Source organism: Macrotis lagotis, chromosome 5, assembly GCF_037893015.1.
Source record: "Macrotis lagotis isolate mMagLag1 chromosome 5, bilby.v1.9.chrom.fasta, whole genome shotgun sequence".
Lineage (NCBI taxonomy): Eukaryota > Metazoa > Chordata > Mammalia > Peramelemorphia > Peramelidae > Macrotis > Macrotis lagotis.
Genome location: NC_133662.1, coordinates 191228498 through 191250394, shown reverse-complemented (window position 1 = coordinate 191250394; position 21897 = coordinate 191228498). Strand labels below are relative to the sequence as shown.

The 21897-nt window shown below is 37.8% G+C and overlaps 1 long non-coding RNA gene across 2 annotated transcripts in view; it reads left to right on the top strand.

The window, feature by feature from the left end:
* The first annotated feature begins 1215 nt into the window (after positions 1-1215).
* Positions 1216-21897, top strand: part of LOC141490001 (uncharacterized) — a 35231-nt gene continuing 14549 nt past the window's right edge. Inside the window, exons 1-3 of one of the 2 annotated variants that reach the window (XR_012469049.1) lie at positions 1216-1445; positions 2876-3159; positions 19038-19097. This is a non-coding gene — a long non-coding RNA (uncharacterized LOC141490001). Of the gene's footprint in view, positions 1446-2875; positions 3160-19037; positions 19098-21897 lie in introns of those variants that run through there. The other variant, XR_012469048.1, reaches the window with a different exon arrangement.

Here is a 21897-nt window from a genome sequence, read left to right as displayed (position 1 = left end):
GAGGGGGCTGTGCGGAGAGGACCCTAGAACCCTCAGAACACCTGGGGCGTTAGCCACCGACCACCACCCCCGGGAAGCGGACGCCGGCCACGGCGCCAGTCACCTTAGGTCATCACCTTCTACGGGCCCGGCCCTGTCCTGAGCACCGGAGACGCCGAAAAGAAAAAGAAAAAAAAAGAGCAAAAGACAGCTTTTACTCTTGGGATGCTCAGTCCGAGAGACAAGATGCAAACAACCATGTACAAACACCGTACAAACACGCAGATGCAAACAACCATGTACAAACACCGTACAAACACGCAGATGCAAACAACCATGTACAAACACCGTACAAACACGCAGATGCAAACAACCATGTACAAACACCGTACAAACACGCGCGTATAGACACAACACCCTGTTCAGTCTTCCTTTGGAAGAGGAGCGATGGTTTAACTGAGGCGCAGGTGTCAGTCTTACTCTAACAGACATTAGGGTCTAGTGGCAAGACAGAGGGAAAGGTGACTGAGATGGATCTCTGATGGCTCATCGAGCTCTAAGGTTTCCACAGCAACTGCTTCCTGGCTGTTGGAACAAATTTTTCTCATCCACCTATTCTAGGGGAAGTCTTCACATGCTCGGGGTAGACATCTGCCCTTCAACTTCATACACATACACACACACATGCATTTACATTCCTATTTACATATAGACATATATCTATGTCTTTATATCTACATCCATCCATCTATCCATGCATCTATCTTATCTATCTAGATATCTATCACCTATCTATACATACATACATAAACACACATAGTGTGTGTGTGTGTGTGTGTGTGTGTGGAGAGAGAGAGAGAGAGACAGAGACAGAGAGACAGAAGAGAGAAAGAGCACTACAGGAAATCAGGAATGACTGGTTGGTGAAGGTAGGATTTTAGATGAGACAAGCATTCTGGGCTTGGCCAGGACAAATCCAAGCCTGGGGGGGTGAGGCAGAGCCTGGTATGGTACGATAGTCATCCAAAGACGAATAATATGATATAATATACAATATAACATAACATAATATAATATAACAAAACAACATAACATAATATAACAACAACATATAACATACAACATAGCATAACATAATATAATTAATATAACTAATAAATTAATACATAATATAATAAATATAATATAGTATAATATAATATAATAAATATAAATTTATCGAATCCTTTCCAGTCTGAAGATTATCATCTGTAATAGAGAAAACAGAAATAAAGTTGGAATGGAGTGGTTCTGCCTTTTCTTTAGTATTTTGGTCTTCAATAATGAAGGACAAGTGTGAAACTTTGGCTGATTGGAAGACCCTAGGATGTGAGCAAGTCAATAGGGAGAAATGGAAGAGAGCTGGGCATTGCGACTGGGGGACCTGGATTCCAAACCTTATTCTGCTACATGCTACCTGTGTGAATGTGAGTAAATTATCTGAGTCAGTCTCCACATCTAGAAAGCAGAGGGATTAGACTAGAGGACCTCAAGGGTTCCCTTCCAGCTTGGATGGTCTTTAATTTTGAAAGATAGCTACCATGGGACAGTGGAAGGACCAGTGGATTTCCATTCTTGCCTTGTTACTTTGTGACTTTGGTCTCTATGTGACCTTGCTCAAATCACTTAATCTGTGGGATTTAGTTCCTTATTTGTAAAATAAGAGGATTGGAGGGTATAAAATTGGAGATATCTTATTTATATGTTGTTTCTTTGAACTCAGGGGGCATTTTGGGGGATATTTTTGTTATCCCTAGTACCTGGATGCTTGTTGACTTGTCTAGACTAGGTGACACCTCAAATTCCTTCCAACTCTAAATCTTTGATATTCTGATTCATTTGGCCTCATTATTTGCCTCTGGATACAATCTCAAAATGCATGATATCCCTTTAGTGCAGTTTTTACCCTAAGACTTTTGGAACACCCTAGATTGGTCTCCCAGCAAGTCTGATGACAGACAATACATTTATATTGGTTGAGTTTTAAAACACTTTTCTCATGATAACTGTTAGGTTGGTGTTGCAAATGGTATTGTTTTCAATTTGCACATTATTCATCTTTGCTTTATAGCTCTACTTAGACCCTATACAGACAGACATTCCATCCATTCCATTCCTATGGGTTGTCTTCCAGAACTGTAATGTTCTCCCTCCTCCCCTCTACCTCTAGGGATCCCCAGTTTCACTCATTCTCGGGATGACTGGGATAGATTTCTGCCTCCCCCCCCCCCCAACCCCATATATACACACATGTCTATATAGCATTAAGGGAGATCAGGAATTGTTGAAGGTAGAATTTTAGCTGAGAATTCCTCCTCTTTCAGGAGACATTTACTGTGTCCCAAGTCTCACCTTCAAATGACTATGTATTTCTTTGATATAAAGCTCATATTTTCTTCTCTGTGACCCTGGCTAAACTTCTTGAGGGTAGATACTGCTTTACTTTTATAGACCCCGGCTGAGATCTAGCATAGCATCTGGCATAATGACTGATTAGTGATGAAACAGATTCCAGCTTAGATTTGCCTCCCCTCATCCAGAGTTCATGCTACTCTATCACAATTGGATAATATCACTCCTTTTAGCTCACTTTGAACATTTTCATTGCCTCCTGGTAGAGATTCTCAAGCTGCTTAGAGACAACAAAACAGACTTAAAAAATCCCCCCAACTATCTGGAGGGCTAGAGGAAGAGTAAGGCAGTGATAGGATCTTTGCTTGAGGTAGATGGAAAAATGTGAATGGATAATTGGTTTGGTTGATTTGGTTCTTGTCCTTCATTATTGGAGAAGACCAAAATACTAAAGAAAAGGCAGAACCACTTCATTCCAACTTTATTTCTGTTTTCTCTATCACAGATGATAATCTTCAGACTGGAAAGGATTTGATAAAGAAGTTTGAATTAACCATCTATTATATATTATTATATACAAGGCACTGTGCTAAATACTGGTAACATAAAAGCAAAACCATGACACAGTCCATGTCCTCAAACAACTTAAAATGGAACTTCATCACTTCAGGATTCTGTGACGTTGAGTATTTCCTTCACTGGTGCAGATGACATCCCTCCACAAGTTAGGAGACAGTTTTCAAGAGTATCTATGGTTGAACAAGTTGTGATCCTTCAGACAACTTAGTGGTAAGTCTCTCTCTAGATTTAACTAAATCCTTAGTTAACATTTATTCTCAAATTGGACTCATTCTTAAAGCCTATTCAGTTTGATAGGATCTACCTGCCTTTGTGCTTTATTGACAATGTCTTTGAGAACCCAGGGTCATCTCTATAGCAAAATAGTAACTGGGATGGAGCAACTGGGGTTTTTATTGGCATGATTTAATTTATAAGGTGTCAATTTGGCATCATGTACATGTCATAAGCACTTCGGTCCACTCTGGAAACTATGTGAAACTATAAGACTGCTAACATTCCAGTCTCAGTCTCTCTCTCCCAGAATATTGGAGAAGTCGGAGTCAGATATCTCCTCTTTCCTGGGTCCACTAGGTCTTCAATATTGTGGTCATCTTCTGTCAAATCCAAGGCCAGGAGGGAGGTTGTTAATGTATAAATGGGAAGCTGCTTCCACTCTTCACACATCTTCATAGGGGACAAGTTGGATACCTAGGCACAAGAAACATGAATTTAATCCTCCAAGTGCTGAACTCCAGAGGGTCAGAAGCCTATTTCCCTGACCACTGGGACATTCTCTAGCTCCTCACATTAATGGATGGCCAGCCAGCATCCTTAGACCTTCAGAGTGGCAGTACCCTAGACTCCAAAAGGAAATAAAGGTAGGTGAGAGTGGACATTTAATAAGAATCAAGGGCATCTGTCACAAGTTTCCATCTCCTCCCTTGGGTCTAGCTCTTTCCTTTATAAAAAATGTCTTAAATCATAAGCCTGTATGCATTTATTTCTCTTAAAAGAATACAAAAAATAACTATACAAGAGCAAATCTAATTTCCAACAATGATTTGATTCATAAGCACTTGGGATTTATATAAATTCAATGAATGTAATTCCATATAAAATACTGTTAGCTTAAAAAGTCCTCCCCAAAGTAACTATTTCTAATATTATTTAGTTTTTGTCTGTACAACCATATTTTAAAAACTTACAAACTGAACACTATACAGAATGCCTTTCATGTTTTTAAAACTTGACATTTCAATAACATTTCCACAATATCATTTAGGAAAATCCATTAACTGACAAGTGATACCAGATAGTAAGGCAAATTGGTCAGTCTTGATAGACTTTCCATCTTTCCCCCTTATGCTTCTAGGCCTCTCCAAGAACAAAGTTTTTCAACAGTGTCCAGTGGATGCCACTTAAAGACATTAAGAGAATTCTGTTATCTATAGAGAGGGGGTAAGACCACTGAAGCAGGCTTTTGATAGCCATAGTTTTGGGGCAAGCTCGCATTTCTACTCCTACTCTCATTGCCTTCAGGCTTCAGTGGAGGGTCTTGGCCCTCTGAAACCCCTTGTCTGGGGCCAGTGTTCATTCACCATTAATTTGAAGAGGGAGAGATTGGTGAAAAATGTGCTTAGGTGGAAACGAGTATTGGACCTTCCTCCTCCCTCACCTGCTGTCTTAGTCTATCTAAGAATGTCTTTGAAATTACATTTTTTGCAAGAATAATTGTTTAAAATAGGAAGTTATCATTCCACAGCTCTTTTCCCTTTCATAGTCATACTCTTAGAAAAGACCATTTATATTTCTTTTCCTCTTTTCCCTTTCATATCCCAATTTCTTGCAATCCGACTTCCAGCCTCACCGGTCTACTGAAACTGCTTTCTCCAGAGTTATCAATGATCTCTTAATTGCTAAATCTCAGTCTTTTTCTCAGTCTTTGACTTTTGTATCCTTTCTATAGCTTGTGAGACTGTCAAACACTCCCTACTCCTGAATATGTTTTCTTTCCCTAGCACTAACCTACACTTTCTCCCGGTTCTCATCATTCTCAGTCATCTTTGGCAGTTTATTATCCATATCCTGTCTTACAACCATAAGTGCCTGCAAGACTTGGTCCTGAATCCCTGCCTTAAGTGGATAAATAAATAAATCGAGTTAATTCAATTAAAAAAACAGTAAGTACCTACTGTATATCACAGGCACTGTGCTAAGTATTGGTGATACAAAGAAGGTAAAATCTTTGTTTTCAAGGAATTCATAGTCTGATGGAGGAGTCAAATAAATACTTATTCAAGTATTTATTATTTTTGACTTTTTTTGCAAGGCAACAGGATTAAGTGATTTGTCCAAGGTCACACAGCTAGATAATTATTGTCTGCGGCTGGATTTGAACTCAGGTCCTCCTGACTCTAGGGCTGGTGCTCTATCCTTTGTGCCAATTAGCTGTTCCTATTTATATTTTTGGAGAAAATTAGATGCTATCAGGTGATTGGCAGAAGTCAAGGAATGGGGTGGCTCTTCTACGTCTCCCTTTTTTGTTTGGCAAGGCTAAGGGGTTAAATGATTTGCTCAAGGTCACATAGCTAAGTAATTATTGAGTGTCTGAAGTTGGATTTAAACTCAGGTCCTCCTGACTCCTGGACTGGTGCTCTATCCATTGTACCACCTAGCTGCCCCATCATCTTACTGATACTTAAAAAAACAACAGCCAAAAAACCCCTTTCCTTTAACCATGAGACTTTGTACATCTTTCCTTTTTACTATTAAGTTCCTAAAAAGTAATTCATACTCTATGCTCCACTTTTTCAATCCTTATACATCCCTTAAAAATAATAAATCTTTCTTCCATCTATCACTCTATGGAAGGACTTTCTCCAGAATCTCTACTGATTTTCCTTTAGCCAAATTCACTTGCCTTTTTCTGTTTTCATTCTGCTTGGCATCTTTGGCATTTGATGTTATTGACTAAATTCTCCTTTTTCTTTATTATTTTTCCGCTCTTAACTTCATTGACTCTTTATTCTTCATTGATATACCTCTCTGCCCCTAATCTGTCACCTTACTTTACTACTCTTTACTCTTATACATTAAACGAAAGGCCTTGTCCTCCTTCAAAATTCTAGTTTTAGTCATTTTCTTATCTAAATATATTTTTCTCTCCTAATGATCTTATCTATTCTTATGACTTCAGGGGAAATAGTAGAGATTAAAAAAAATCCCTTTCTATTCCCTCTTCTGTTCCCTACCTCTCAGTAATTGTCTGCAGGACAAATGCATCTGTATGTGTTGTAGCTCAGATTTAACACCTTCTAAACCAAGGTCATCTTTTCTTTAAAATATTCTCAATTTCTGCTGTTGCTTTCATTTCCTCAGATTTAGCAATTTGAAATAGGAAGGTTCCTAGTGGAATGCTGTAAGGTTCTTCCCTTGGTTATAGTCTGTTCAATTTTTTTAGTGACATATAAAAACACATGTGATATATGTGTAACTGACAAAAAAGCTAGGAAAGATAACTAATAGATTGGATAAGAAACTTGAAAATTCAACAAGATCTTGAAAGTCTGCAATGGTATGAGTGTGTGTGTGTGTGTGTGTGTGTGTGTGTGTGTGTGTGTATGAAGCTAATGGTGAATTGCAATAAGAATAAATATAAATCTCTATGTTAAAACATCTCCTATACAAGGATAGACATGCATAGAGAGCTGTTCATGTGAAGAGGATCTGGTATTTTAAAGGACTACATATATGTCAATAGCATGAAGAGACCAAAAAAGCTAATGTAATCTTGGGTTTCATGAAGAGACCAGTGTCTAGAGTAAAGGAGATGGTAACCCATATATATTTTAGTTAGAACACACTTGAGATGCTGGTCAGTCTGGCCACCATGTGTGCATTCAGAGGAGAGCAGGATGGTCAGGGGATTCAGAACCAAGACTCATTAATTAAAAACCCCAACAGAAAAATGATAAAGTGCTTGTTATCAAAACAGTCTAATATCAATGTTTAAGAAACTTAGATTTTAAAAGATAATCACACAACTTTTAGGAAGATTTAACAAAGACTGATGGAACTGGGACCTTTTTAGAAGAGAGAAGTTTTAGGGGATAGCTGAGACTTCTTTTCCCACTATCCCCAAGGACCAATGGGATATTATATTAGATACTGGAGATACAAAGACAAAAACAAAACATTGCTATTTTCAAGAAGCTTACATTCTGTTGGAAGCTAACTGGTTGTCAGATATTGGCTCAACAGAAAAAACTTATTCATGGTTAGAGTCATCAAAAAGTGAAATGGGCTTTTTCTGGAGTAGGGGATTCTTCATAACTAGAGGTATTTGAGAAGAAATAATTAGCCAACAAACAAGCATTTATTAATGGTTTTCAGGCATTATGTTGGGTGATGGGGCATACAAAAATACAAAAAATGAAGACCTCTTTTTAAGGAAATTACATTTTTTTGGTGGGGAATAACACGTACAAATAAAAGTATATATGAGTACACACACACACACACACACACACACACACACAGAGAGAGAGAGAGAGAGAGAGAGAGAGAGAGAGAGAGAGAGAGAATAGTCTCCAAATCTTGTTATTTCCTACTTTCACATTTCTTGTACATCATGTCTCCTATTCACTGACACAGTTGCCATCCTTATTTCACATCCTCATCACCTCTCACCTGGACTATTGCAATTGCTTTCTAATTGGTTTCCCCTCTTCAGGTTATTCCCTGCTCCAATCTATCTTCCACCCAGCTGCCAAAAGATTTCCTATAGTTCAGGTCTTCCTGTGCCACTTGGCTGGTCAATAAACTCTTACTGGCTCTAGGATCAAATTAGAGGAGTTTCCATTTGGCATAGTTGTGTGACTTCCTCCAGGTCCATTCAGCAGTATCTGAGTAGTCGAGGAGGCTGGTAGAGAGAATAATCTAGGTCTGGTGTCTTGTAAAGGATGAAAATCAATTGGACAGGGCATGAAGGATTCTATGGGTCAGATAGAATGTTAGAGCTTTTGATCACGAAAACGGAACACAGAAGTTAGGCATATTGCAGAGAGAAGTCCCTTTAGATGTGAGTCAAACCACCTGATCATTGCGATCCTTTCTATTCCTCCAGTTCTAGGATTAAAATATCTGTCAATCAGAAAAATTTAGCTGCAACTGGTGTGGAATTGAGACTTGCTCAGAACCCAAAGACCTGTTCTGTTATGTCTAATGTTTGTCTTTCTGTTCCCAGACCCATCGGTCCATCCTAACCATTTTTTAAGTTTTTAAGAGTATAACCTGCCTTATTTAGCTAAGTGTTTACTAGCCCAACAATAACAATGATGATACCTGAGTATGAGCTTCTTTTAGTGAATAAACTGTAGCCTCTATGTAGACTGTCTTATGTGTAAGTGCAGAGGCCTCATAGGATTTAGAGCTAAAACAACTTACATTTATAAAGCATTTTCAGATTTACAAATCATCTTTCTCATAAAAACCCTTCAAGCAGATAGTGTGATACTTATTATCACCATTTTATGGATAAGGGAATTGAGACTCAGAGTGGTAAAATGATTTTTTAACAATTCCACATCACTGACTTTAAAACCAGTCCTCTTTCTGGAATATCACCCTGTATCCCTGGAGAGACAACACCCACTTGTTTTATTTTTCCTTCTTGTTACTGTTTTCACTCAATGTCTCTGCTTCCTGTCCTTTTACTCACTCTCCAACCCTTTGGGAAAGGGTGGATAATCCTTATCACTTCTTTGGCCAAAAACTGACTTTCTATCTGACTACAATTTCTTATCCTTGCATCCCTCCTTTGCTTCACCTTTCCTTCACCTACTCTTTGCCCTTATCCTTACCTTGGTTTCTTCCACTTAGCACTTTCTCAGGTCATCAGCACCCTTGCTTTATTTCCATAGCTAATCAATTGAATTCCACACTGTCCTACTCTAGCATTCCTCCTCTCCTTATTCATTCCTTACCAGGTCTCCATACTAGGTTACTTCCCTATCTGGCTCCTCTGCTCCAACTCACATCCTGCTGAATGTACCTGAAGGAAATCACAGAATTGTGCTTATCAAATCTAAAAGTGGGCTCTCACTGCTGCTAGGTAATCCTTGTATTCTTTTTTAGTAGATTCTGTCTCATTGTTTCTGACCTCATCACTTGATTAAAACTGCTCTCTTCAAAGTTACCAGATCCCTTGTTATATCTGATGTTTTGCCTTGGTTCTCATCCTTCTCTATCTGCTGCATTTGACACTGTCAATACCCTTGTCCTCATAGAATCTGTCTCCTTTTTGGGTTCATGATAACACTTTCTCCTGGTTCTCCAGTCTGACCTCTCTCAGTCATATTTTTTTTATCAAGTCCCTACTTATGTTCCCCAAACCAACTCACTCATTTTATAGATCAGGAAATTGAATCCCACAGAGATGAAGTGGCTTACCTAAAATCATACAGTTAATAAGTGGCAGAAATGGATTTTGAGCTTGAGTTTCCTGACTCCAAGTCTTGCATTCTTATATTAGACCACCTTGGGTCTTATGCTTCCCCTAAGAATGTCCCCAGCAGATTTGCTTTGGTTGGATTTGTTCCAGTGTAGAGCCTCATATTTTGCCAAGAGTTGCCCTGGGAGCCATGTTGAGATACCTTCAAAGCTCTGCCTCGGGGCCAAACATGAGGGAAATCAATCTGAAGATCAAAAATTATGTTGGAAGAGGCCCACAGCCGGCAGTGTTCATAGTTCTCCTTTCCATAACAAATCAGGTTAAAAATCCATCCAGTCTTGAATGGCCAGAGGGAAAAACTCAATTTGTTTAAAAACAAATTTCCCATGTTGCTTGGGGTGAGTGCCCCCTGGGTAAAGACTATCTTTGCATGTACTACATGATGCCAAGTATACCACTGGTGGGCAGTGAATAATAACCACAAACAGACATTAGCATCAGGAAGAAAAGCTGCTCCAAGAGGATGAAACATCATCATTATAATTTCTAAATTTGGCTTGTTTTGTGGGTTTACTGGTGATGAACATAAACAATAAAGAAACCTATCCTGGTACCTCTCATTAGTGATGTGCTGAATATTCTTTTTAGAGTCAGTTCTTTTTAAAAAGGCCTTCTGAGGTGCCTGGGAACTTATCTTAGGTAAATAAAGGAAGCAGGTATAAGTAGATATCCTCAGACAATTCCAGAACTAGTCCCAAGCACATCACTCATTGATTTGGCATTATTATCTAAATAGCTTCCCTGTTAAGTGTCCAAATTGTAACTATTTTTACTATTTTCATTTAAAACTTTCCGTTACTCACTTTCCGGACTTCCTACAGAAAATACATGGACCATAATTTAATTTTTCCTTGATTGGCTCAGTGTTAATGTTTTTAGGCCACAGTTTTTTTTGTTTTGTTTTGTTCTTTTTTTTAGGTTTTTGCAAGGCAATGGGATTAAGTGACTTGCCCAAGCCCACACAGCTAGGTAATTATTAAGTGTCTGAGACCGGATTTGAACTCAGGTACTCCTGACTCCAGGGCCAGTGCTCTATCCACTGTGCCACCTAGCTGCCCCTTCACATCTCTTTTTTAATCCCTCAATATCATATTATCAGAATCAAATGGAGGTCTTCCTTCTATCCTAGGTTCTAATTTGTTGCTTCTAATTGATTAATGATAGATGAGAAAACAGATGACTAATCTTGCCAGAACTGTTCCAAAGAAAAGAGTGAATGGATTCTGATTGAAGGAGAGGAGGTACTATTCTAGAATATCTACCAAATTTGTTTCTCATAGGATCAAATTTGCTGATGGAGTTAGAGGAGAAAAGGGGATACAGAAAAGAGAGGGGAGGTGACTGTTCCCAGGTTTGAAGGTACCCTGTAGATCTATACTACTAAAACAAGTTCCAATTGGTGATCTTACTATAATAGCTAGTAGATACAATTAACTCAAAGCAAAGACATTTATTAAAATGGCACAAAAATGGTACTATAATATATCCCCTCTCAAAAACCTGGGACATATTCTACCACCAATATACTGTTTGTGGGAAGAATGGGAAAAACTTAAAGCAGTGGTCAAACTTAAATAGAAACAGATCCCTGTGGTGGTATGTTGATTTTAAAAAACCACAAGTAACATTAACTATGCTATATTATATTTTTATATATTTTATTAAATATTCCCAATTACATTTTAATCTGATTCTGGCTATACATGGGAGTTTGATACTGGTAGTGAAGAATACCAGGAGAGAACACAGATAGGCAAGGTAACTCATATAACTCAGTATATCAAAGCTGATGTTTTTTCTCTTCTTGTAATATCCTTCCATTGTTCCCCCTGGTACTAAGAAGGTCACTTAGTTTGAATTCCTAGCTCCGATCTTCTCTATAGTTTGACTCTTTTATTTTATATTTTATATTTTTGTTTTTTTGCAAGGCAGTGGGGTTGTGACTTTCCCCAAAGTCATACAGCTAAGTAAATATTAAGTGTCTGAGGTCACATTTGAACCCAGGTCATCCTGTCTCCATAGCTGGTGCCCTATCAACTGTGCCACCTAACTGCCCCTACAGTTTGACTCTTTCTTATAAGAATTTAGCTTTCTCTTCAATCCATAGGTGGCTCTTTTCTCTGCTGCCAGAGGTCTTGCTTCTTGAAGCTGCTTTCTTTCTCCCTTGACTTTATCTATATATTTCAATAGTTTAACATATTAATGCTTTATTACCATGGTTATCTTACTCCTCATTCTCTGTGATTAATCACATCAGTTAGCCTGAAGATGTGGGCAGGGAAGGGCCCAAGGAATCAACTTCTCCCCACTTACACTATTAAAATGAATGAACTTTTTTTTTAAAGTCCATATTTGAAGTGTGTGAAACTCACTCTCTAATTACGAAGGTTAGCAATTCATCTATAGCTTAAAACCTATGGTTTTGAAAATTTGCCTAGAGCACTAAATGGTTAAGTGATTTATGACCCCATTGCCAAGTGTGTGGTAGAGGCAGAGCTTGAAGCAAGCCTTCTCACTCCACTCTGCCATGCTGTCTCTCATGCATGGGCTTTAGTGCTTGGAGTTTGTATTTCTATTGGAACAGCTAAAAACAATCTGTTAAAATAATAACAGCAATAACTATTATTATTATTATTATTATTATTATTATTACTTTTTGGTTCTTGGCTATTTTCTGGATCTCTGAAATTGTCCAATAAGTGGCTTCCTTTCACTATCTGTTCATCTAAGTTTAAGGAAACAACAAATTATATCTAATTATTTGTACAAAATCAGTTTTTTAAAACAGTCTTTTCTATTTTAAGAAGAGGAATTTTATAAAACTGCCATCTCCAGATTTGAGCAAAGGCAGCAAATTTTGTAGTTTTCCAGCACTTTTGTAAAAATTTCAATTGTGATTAAAAAAAAAAGCAAAGATAATTATCCCAACAGTTACATTTGGTGAATAAAACATGAATTATCAACTGAACATATTTAGGTTTGCCCCAAATTAGGTCTTTTGTGAAAAATAAAAATAGCTTACATTTTTACTTATTTAATATAGTAAGATGCCCAGTCAAATCCATATGATTAGACCATTGTATGAAAGGAACACTTTCAGAATTTAGGCCTATATGAATCTGCCTAGTCCAAGTCTGCATATGGCCACAATTATGGATAGTAGTTGTCTTAAATAGTTATTCCCAGTATGACACATGGGTTTCTTCCCCAAATAAGGAAGCACAGTTAGATGTTTACTAATTTGTCCATGTTCAAATCAACATTGCTGAAGTTTAGTATTCAAGCCAAGGATTATTGTTATTGTTTGTTCTTTATTCTTTTTTTATTTAGATTTTTGCAAGGCAAATGGGGTTAAGTGGCTTGCCCAAAGCCACACAGCTAGGTAAGAGACCAGATTTGAACCCAGGTACTCCTGACTCCAGGGCCAGTGCTTTATCCACTGAGCCACCTAGTCACCCCATTTGTTCTTTCTTCTTTTTTCTTTTTTAGGTTTTTGCAAGGCAAATGGGGTTAAATGGCTTGCCCAAGGCCATACAGCTAGGTAATTATTAAGTGTTTGAGACCGGATTTGAACCCAGGTACTCCTGACTCCAAGGCTGGTGCTTTCTCCACTAGGCCACCTAGCCACCCCTGTTCTTTATTCTTGAAGAGGATCATGACATCAGGAAGGTGATGGCCATGATGTGTTACGCGAATTGGATTGAGTGGGGGGCGGGGGCTGTGCAAAATCACCCACTTCACTTTCTCCTCTGGAACTATCTGGGACCAGTGGCCAGATGCAGACCAGGATGACTGGAGGATGACCCTTTTTAAACCAAGGAAAGGAAAAGGTGAAGAAACAATCCAGGCACTGAAGTCAATAGGGCTCTTACTAAAGGGACTTTTCATTTTGTCCTTTCTTGTAGTTATTTATGGAATTATTGAAAAGACCTCTGAATTCATAGGAATCTCTTTAGGGAATGTTAGTCAATCAGAACTGAGGATATGGAGGGCCACTAAGTGTTAAACATCTCACTTTTCTTTGTAGGATGAGGTTGAAATTGTTGACAAAGACTCATGGATGTTCCTAAAGCATAGTATTAATGTTGAGACCTCCAAAGCTTAACGTGAGTCTAGGAAACCCTGGGGACTCTAGTCCAGAAGCAGATAAAGGAGAAATTGAGACCAAGAGAGGTTAAATAATATGGTATTACTTAATTTTTTCTTAAAAAAGAATGAGAATATCATGTTATATGCCCATATGTATGTTGGGGAAGGAAATCTTATAAGGGCCTGGAAAAATACTGAAGTCGAGATAATGTCTAGTATTAGTGAAATTTCTTTCACTTTCTACTCTATTGAATTGACTTAAGTAACCTTTTCCACATTGTCATCCATTCCAGTTGTCCCTCTGTTTAGTTATCTGGATGAGATTTAGTAGAAAGATAGTGAAGTGTGAGAGTCAGTAGCATGGGGGATAGAGACCCAGCTTCAAGTCCTATCTCTTACATAGAACGACTGTGTCATCCAAGAAAAGTATGTGTGATGACAGGGAAGATGATGAGAAATTCCAGGTACCTGTGAAGCATGGTCTGGGGCCATTTGGCATCATGAGTTAGATGAATTTGCTTTCACTCCTCCACTAGTCAGAACAGCTTAGCCCCAGGAAAGAATTCTAAAGGTCTTTTAAATTAATTTTTTCCCCTCCTTTTCCTCCCCCCAACCTCACTCTTATTACATGGGATTTGTTGAAAAATATTTTCCTTCTGAATTAAGCTTTTCAATAACTTAGTTATTCTCTCTTTCTCTGATTTCTGACCTTTCCGAAAACCATACCAAAAAAAGGTTTCCCAAAACAGCTTGAATCATTGTACCCTCTTCCCTACTGCTTCTCTCTCTTTCCCTCAACTCTCTCATAGTCTTGTTCAACTATCCAGGCACCTTGAATGGTTCCACCCTGAAGATGGCATCATCCTCCCCGGAGGAAAGATCTTCCTCTTTGGCCTCTTTGTGGGCTTCAATGTAAACCTCCTGCAGCTCTGCCTTCATTGTACTGTGCAAGGTGCCTAAAATTAGGAGAATAGACATCGTCTGTCCTGGGGTTAGTGGTTATAATCACACTGTGTTATGTGCACAGACCTGCCTATCAGTGTTGGACTCCAGGCCACCGCTTCTGGCCAGCCCTCTTTGGAACCTATCTGTTCTCTCTTGTCTGTGCTAAATTTGTCTGTACCAGCTGATACTCATCAGCCCTGGAGAAGTGAGCCAGGCTTGAAAAGCAGATGGCTCTAGCAGTTCTGGAGGAAGCAAAACTCAACTCTGCTGCCTCTCCTCTCTGAGGAATCTATTCTAACTACATCAAATATCTTCTGTTTCTCTGACTTTTAGTGGCTAATTGCTAGAACCCGCTACCCTCCTGATCTCTCCTGCCTATGCAGAACCAGTGCTATTTATATAGAAACTTCTTTGTTTCTAGTCAATTCTGACTTAGTTTGGCTTGGTTCTGACTCCCAGACCTAGGATACTCCTATGTCCTTTCCTCCTGTGTCCTGCCAAGAATTCTTGACAATATAGAACCCCAGTATCTGCAGGACCCTCTGTATTAAGCTGTATTCTTTCTTCAAGCTTCTTCTAGCTTCCCCCATTGTACCACTGCCCAAGGCCCAGTGTGACATGAGCCTACACATGCTGATTTAATGAACACCTGCCCAACACCATCTGGATTACTATAGGACTCACTTTATTTAAGGACAGGGCTCAAAGACGATGGACTAAGCATACAAGTCAGGGCAATACTGCAGGGTTAAATAATTGTGCATTGGTCTTTTCAGCCACAATCATGCACATGGGAAATTAGAAGTTAAGTGCATTGTGTTTGAAATGTATTCTGATGAATCTGTGATTTATTTCATTGATGTATATATTCACTCCATTGATGCATATATTCACTGATTACAACCTCCCTGAACAATTTTTAAAAAATTATTTTTATTTTGAATTTAACAAACAAATACAATGGGTATTTCATATATATTATTTGCAGCTATAGCTTTACTTCTTAAATATATAATAAATTCAACCTGTAGCTTTCAAAGCTATCTGACTCATCTGTGATTTTTATTCTGGCCTTCCTTTTATTCTCTCCTAACAAGATGTCAGTGATCCTTTTTTCTTTCTTTTCTTTTTTTTTTTCTTCTTTTGGCTATCCTCTTCCTTTTCACTTTTCTCTCAATTTCTCCCCATTGGGGGAAAAAAGAGAAAAATCTCTCTATATGCTCTTGTACTATGAGACTCTTGTCTGTCTCTCATAAAACCTCCATAAGGAATCTACCTCATGTGTTGGAGGTCTTTACTTCATTGTTATCACTCAGATGGTTAGTCTGTTAACCCTCGTTTTTACTACATGATCATGAAAGGGTGAGTGATGTATGGACAAAGGATCTGGCACCCAGGAGTACTGTCCTCACTAGTCAAGTGACCATGGTATAACTCTTTGGACCTCAGTTCATTATTTTTTTAATTAATTAATAAATTAATCAGCAAAAATTGATTTATTTTCTTTCTCTTACTGCCATTGGGGGAAAACAGAAAATCAAAACCATTGTAGTGAATCTATCTATTTAGCTATCTATCTGTCTATGTATCTGTCTATTGCAGGACTATGTCCATAGTCTTGCAAAACATATTCAGTCATTTGAGATTTGGTTTCTTTATCTGTAAAATGGGGGTGTTGTACCTATCTCACAGGGTTATTGTGGGCTTAAATCAAATATGAAGAGTATTTTTTAAAATTTTTTTTTGTAAGGCATATGGCGTTAATGCCCAAGGCCACACAGCTAGGTAATTATTAAGTGTCTGAGGTCGCATTTGAACCCAGGTACTCCTGACTCCAGGGCTGGTGCTTCATCCAATGTGCCACCTAGCTGCCCCAAGAGTACTGTTTATATTAACTTCACAATGCTATATAAATGTCAGTGACTGTTATCCCTGACATCTTTTCTGATCATGATATCAAAGTACTTGGAGAGGCTAAAAGTTTTGTTTGGGACATGGAATTAGCACTTGAGCCACTGCACATTACTAAGGATGCTAGCCACCCACATACTTATTAATTGAATAGTAGGGAAGGAAGGCCTCTCCTCAAAGAGGTACTGGGTTTCATATGATGAAGAACAGAACCCTAACATTAAGCTTCTTGTGACTGTGTAGAAGGAAGCTTCTATTTAAAGACTCAAGAATTTCAGACTAGATGCTTAGAAAGAAAAGGAGCAGGTAGGTGGTACAATGGACATAGTCCTAGGGTCTGGAATCCAGCCTCAGACACCTGTTAGCTATGTGATCCTGAGCAAGTCATTTAATGTTGCTTGACTCAGTTTCTTCATCAGTGAAAGAGCCAGAGAAGGAAATGGCAAACCACTTTAGTATCTTTGTCAAGACAACCTCAGATGGGATCAGAGAGTCATACACGACAGAAACAGCTCAACAAGAACAAAACCAGAAAGGTTTTGTTAGGAGGTAGAGCATAGGACTCTTAAGGAGTCTAGAAGGCTAGATTTCCAAATCCAGCCTTGCACACTTACTAGCTGTAATGTGATTTGACCCTGGGAAAATCATTTCTCTTCTGTCTGCCTCAGTTTCCTCACCTGTATGGGGGATAACAATAACTTTCAGGATTGTTGTGAAAATAAAATGAGATCATATTTGTAAAGTGCTTTGCAAACTTTAAGGCATACATAAATGCTATCTACTATTAGAACTGTTATTATAGAGGATAAAACATGAACCCTGGCAGTAAGGAGACCAGAATTAAATCTTTGTGACCCTGAATTTCCTATTAGATTGTGGGCTCCTTCAGGGCAGGGGCTGATTGTGCCTTTCTTTGCATCTTTTGGACTTATCACAGGGTCTGGGATTTAGTAGGTACTTAATAAATGTTTATTGTCATGAGGGATGGGACTTCAGAATATCTTGGAACTGATGCTGAGTGAAGTAAGTAGAACCAAAAGAACATTACACACACTAAAAAGCAACTAGGATGGACTTGGCTCTTCTCAGCAATACAACAATCAAAGGCAATTCTAAAGGACCTATGATGGAAAATGCCATCCACATCCAGAGAAGGAACTATAGAGTCTGAATACAGACCAAAGCTTACTATTTTCAATTTTTAAGATTTATTTTATGATTTATAGTTTTTTCTCCTCTCATTCTTCTTTCTTTTTATTCTGATTTTTCTTTCACAACACAATTTATATGGAAATATGTTTAACATAGTTATACATATATAGATTGTTCTCTATCAGGAGGGAGGGAGAAAAATGTAAAACTCAAAGCCTTACCAAAAAAGGATTGTTGAAAATGATCTTTGCATGTAATTAAAAAATAAGTAAATAAGTTAAAAAAGTAAAGTGAAAAGTAAAAGTAAAGTGAGAAGGTTGGACCAGATGATTTCTGGAGTACCTTCCAGTTCTAGAGCAAAGACCTGATGACTTATTTGGATGATGTGGGTCAAGTCATAGCTTTCTGTAAGCCTTAGATTCCTTGTCTAAAAGATAGAGATACTAACAAGACTGTCAACTCATTGAGTTGCTGTAAAAAAAATCACCTATATAATTTTTTTAATTTATAGAAACATATAGAAAAATATAGAAATGTCTGTTGTTCTCAGTCATATATCTTCCTATTATACTTGAGAGTGAGCTGTCCATCCTGGGGTGTAATAAAGATAAAAGCACAAAACCCATACTATAATTTGTAGTTGGTTTAGCTTGAAACTTAAATGATTATAGTATCTGCCAAGAGATTCTGTGCTAAACATGAGAGTGGTTTTGCAACCCAACTTTCTGAATAATCATAAGTAGTTCTGAAGACTTTTTATAGTCAAGGGATACTGGAGTCATATTATCAGGAAAAGTCCCAACCTCAAAGTTTGTTCAGTCATTGATTTAATTTATTTTAATTTTTAAAAAACTTTTTGGAATAAAATAAACATTTCTATAACATAGTATAATAAAAAAGATGATTGCACATGAAACTGCACATTTATTATATACAACTTGATATTCCTTTTAAATAGATAATAGTTATCATGCATGTATCTTTCCCCCATCCCCCCTAGAGATGGCTGCCATTAGAAAGAGATTATATGCATATATATGTATATATATATATTTAAATGTACAAATTCTATATAAACTTCCATTTATCTCTTTCTCTGACACAACTAATTAGCAATGAATAGAGAGCTGATCCTGAAGTCAGAAGGACCCGTGTTCATCTTCAGCTTTGACATTTACCCTTTACGTGGTATCGCATTTTATGAAGGACCTTGACAAGCTATTGCTGGGCAGGGGGGGGTTCTACATGTATTCCAACAGAAGCTGGGTAAGAGCTGGAACCTCTGATGATATGTAATCCAATAAATATTTGAACAAGAATTCCTTTTTACAGCATACTTACCAAACGGTGTCTAGATTCTGCTTGAAGACTTCCAACAAGGAGAAATAAGGAAGCAGGAATTTATTCATTATTAGAGAAAGTGAGGCTGGTGACTTTGCACAGCCTTCCCACAGTAAAATCTAATTCACTTGCATGTAATGCATCTCCTCCCTTCTAGTACTCTTTGAGAATGAAAGACAAACAACAGTTGAGGAAACTGAATCAAACAGAAGTGAAGCGACTTGCCCAGCATCATGCAGCTAATGTGTATCTGAGGCCAGATTTGAATTTGGATCTACTATGTAATAGGTACTGTTCCTAGCACTTACCAATATTATCTTATTGATCCAATCCCAAATCTTAGAAGGGAGGTGCTATTGTTATCCTCATTTTACAGTGGAGAACTATGCCTAAACCCTAATCACTTTGGGTATCATTGATTGGTCAATAATAGGCCAAGCCCATCTTGGTCCTTGCTTGGGCCCTGACTGACTCAGAGTGAATGTGAATAACAATAGTTTCTGTTTTGAACAGAAACTGATGGTCTTCCCCTCCCAGATTGATTGATTTTTTTTTGATTAGGTTATAAAAAAAAGGCCATTCTCTGATTCATTTCTTTCTTACCTAGCCTTAATCATGGAAATGGTGTTTGCTTAGTCAAACTTTAACCTGTTAAAGATCTTAACTTAAAATGACTAAGTCTTCCACAGTATCCTGGACCATCTCCAGTCATCTTGATTCATATCTGGTCACTGGACCCAGATGGCTCTGGAGGAGAATATGAGGTGACTTAGCACAGACCTCCCAAACTTAAATCTGATTCACTTGCATGTCATGACATCACCTCTTTTATGTTGTGGTACTCTTTGGTAATGAAAAAAGAGCCAGTTGAGGAAACTGAGCCAAATAGAGGTGAAACAATTTGTGTGATCACACAGCTAATGAATATCTGAGGTCACATTTGAACTCAGATCTTCCTGATTCCAGGTGGTCTATCCACTATGCTATCTAGTTACTTCCTAAGGGGATCCCATTATCCCCCAAGATGATCCATTCCACTCTTAGATATCTGTAATTGTTAAGATTTTTTTCTTTATTTTTCTTTTTTTTTTATTTAGGTTTTTGCAAGGCAAATGGGGTTAAGTGGCTTGTCCAAGGCCACACAGCTAGGTAATTATTAAGTGTCTGAGACCGGATTTGAACCCAGGTACTCCTGACTCCAAGGCCAGTGCTTTATCCACTATGTCACCTAGCCACCCCAAGATTTTTTCTTTTACATCCAATCTAAATCAGCCCCACCCCCAATCCATTGCTCCTAATTTGGTCCTCTACAGAGAAACAAAGCAAATCTAAAATTTCTTTCACAAGATCTCAAAAAGTCAAGATCATTCAAGGTCATTCATTATAGACTTAAAACTGTTTGAAGATAGATATGTTTTCTCTACCTTAAATAAGCCGTTTCTGCAACCTGTTCTATACCAACCAATATTCCCCAATTCTCTCACTACTCTGGATGTCCTCTTCTGGACACACTACAGCTTATCCATGTTTTACTAACACATGGTGACCAGAACTGAGCAGGAAGCTTCCCATGTGGTGTGGCTGGGCAAACATAGAACCAAACTATTTCCTCCTTCATTCCTAACAGCACGACTGCATTAATGTGGCCTGCCAACGTGTTAGCTTTTGGGTTGCCATATTACATTGTTGACTCATATTGAGATTGCCCTCTACCAAGTTTTTTTTTTTTCCAACAGAAATAGTTACCTACCCATATCATGACCACATCTTTATTTGTGAAATAATTTTTTGGAATTCAAATGTTTTAGATTATTCCTACTAAACTTCATTTTCTTTGATTTAGTCCATTATTTTAGGTCGTCAAGATTTTCTTGGAGGGGGGGATGTTAGACTCAGTCCACTCAAGCACTATGCTATAAATTTGATAAACATATCATCTCTATTCCTTCAAATCATTGACAAAAATATTGGACAGTGAAGGGGCTGGAAGAGATCCCTGAGATCCACTAGCCATTCTTACCAGTTGACACTGAATCACTAGATGACTGTTTCCTGGGTCTTCTCTTCACCCAGGTTCAAATCTTCCTAATTGTATTATCAGCTAACCTATATCTTTCCATCTTATCTAAAGGCTTAGCATGAGAAGTCTTTTTCAATTATTTTGTTGATATTGAAGTTTGAGATGTTTATGGCAGCTAGCTAGATCTGGATGCAGGAAAATCTGAGTTCAAATGTGACCTCAGATACTGTGATGTTGGAACAAATGCCTTGCCTGTTTTCTGCTTCAGGTTCCTCAGCTGTAAAATAGGAATAATAATAATAATAAGTACCTATCTCTCAAGGTTCTTATGAGAATAAAATAAGATTTTACATATCTATCTATCTATCATCTATGTATGTATGCATCTATCTAATCTATCTACATGTCTTTGCTATTCCAATTATGTTAAATAAGAGTTCTTGGCAAGGCATTTAAATTATCAGTTTATGAGAATAAATTCCATTGGAGAGAGAGAAAACAGAATTTAATTAGCAATGGAGCTGAGGAATTTTTGTGATTTGGGGTAGGATCTGAGAGTCTACTGTTTTCTGACCAGTCTTACACTGCTCGGTAATCTTGATTTCTCTTTTTCCTATGTCAAAATCTTTGCTTCTTGTTGTGTCTAGGACTTTTTGATGTTACATATTTTTACTTTTTATTTCTGGCTCTCCAGGAATATATCACAGATCTTCTGATCCTGCAGGCCAGTACAGGGTTCCAACTCCAAAACTTTCAAGGAAAAGCCACATTTTCCTTTTTGTTCTTTTCTTTAATTTTATTTTTGACCTTTATTTGACCTTTTGAGTTTTTTGGTCTACCATCTTGAAAGAAGGGAAAGAGTTGAGATAATATTTGTAAAGCATTTTACAAACCTCAAATCATAATATAAATGCTAGCTATTATCACAGTATTCCTCGGTTTTACCAGTTTTTGTAAAAAAATAAATTTTTTTCCTGGAATATTTTTTTCCTGATGA